This window comes from Chelonia mydas, chromosome 1, assembly GCF_015237465.2.
Source record: "Chelonia mydas isolate rCheMyd1 chromosome 1, rCheMyd1.pri.v2, whole genome shotgun sequence".
NCBI classification, from domain to species: Eukaryota; Metazoa; Chordata; order Testudines; family Cheloniidae; genus Chelonia; species Chelonia mydas.
Window position 1 is genome coordinate 187,967,026 of NC_057849.1, and position 1,720 is coordinate 187,968,745.

Consider the following 1,720-nt stretch of genomic DNA (forward strand, 5'->3'; position numbering starts at 1 on the left):
TATGCTTCAAAAGACTTGCTTCTGACAATTCTAAACATCAAAATCCTGAACGGAACTTGAATAAGGTGCACTTTTTCCTATTGCCTCTCTCATTTCACCTTCGGCATACTGCTTAAAGAGAGAGCCAGTCTGCGTTCAAGGTAGGTAGGAAGGAAGAGTCATCACTGCTGTAACTCTTTGTTTTCCACACAGGCTTAATAGATCCCTCCAAAGGAATGACAGATCAGTTATTCCTCTCCCTTAGAAATACATGAGCTAGAGAAACTTTCAGTTACTTTTCCAAACAGTGTGTGTACAATAAATGATCAAAAACAAATTAAATCCAAGCTGATCTAAATGCAGCAGCTTCTGTTGAACACCTGATAGAAACCCTGGAGATATTCACAGGAATCTGTGGTGCACCATTTCTGAGGAAAACAGACTTCTACAATTCTAAACAACAATGTAGTGCCTATGGCACAGAACAGAAGAACTAACAATACTTTTCTTAGTGTTCAAGTTTACTTTTTTGGAGTAAATTGATTTACTACAACTGAAATGAAATTCCGCATGTCAATAAAGAAAATGTAGGCAGAGATGCTGAAACTAGGAGGTGCTGGGGGTGCAGGAGCACCCCCTGGCTTGGAGTGGTTTGCATCACATACAGGGTTTACAGTTTGGTTCAATGCCTCACAGCACCCCCACTATACAAACTGTTCCAGCACCTGTGAGCGTAGGGTGCTTAAAATATTAAAGGTCCTGGTACTAAAGGCAATTCAGGGAAAAAGTAAACCCAAAAGTGATAGAATGCAGAAGGAATTTGCTTGAACGCAATCTAGTCCCTCTCATGACTCAGGAATGCAAAAAAGAACCACACAAACGTTTCTCTTTCAAGTCCTCCTCCCCTTTCCACCTACTCCCATTTTATACATGGCTCGCTGATTGACTGGTATTTGTCTGACTTAAGTTAGAAGAAACTTTCAGATAGAAGAAATGCATTAGGGAAGAAGGCCTCTTAGATTTTCTTTTTTTTTTTAATAGTGTTAGCCCTAAATAAACTAAACAATACTCACAAAGAAAAATGCATGAGAAGCCTTGTTTCTAGTTTATAGTATCCAATTTGCTGCAGTCATTACTTAGCCAAAATTTACATGGATTTTTAATGACTTTTGCATAAGTATGGTCTACAGATCAGGCATATAGCTGGTTGAATGCAAAACAATACTTGACCACCCTACTAAAGTTCAGCAAGATCCTTGCATAAAAACTAGTGTATGTGCAAACTATTAAACATTATACTCAATTTAGGGAAACTGAGGCTGAGAAGTATGGTGACTTTCTTACGGTTACATAGGGAGGTGGAATAGAAACGGGAGTAGTTTGAATTCGAATCCTTTGCTCCGGCCACTTAAACTTATCCCATTTTAGGAATTTGTAAACTACAAAGGTTCGGGCCCTATAGATTAGAGAGGGGTAAGTTATAATTCCCTACACCATAATTTATTAGTTGCATGGAGATTTAAGATTCAGATTTCAAAGATGCAAAGCTCAACTAAGTGCCCAAATCCCGTTTGGTCCTCTCATAATCTCCCCTTTAGGGCACGTTTCAGTTCTACCCTGATCATTTATCTGCTGGAATTTATGCATCAGGTAAGCGTTAAATCACAAAGGCATGTGCACATGCATAGGGAGGCTTCATCAAAGAAATAGGTTTAAAGATAGGGTTTGGAGAAGAAGGGCA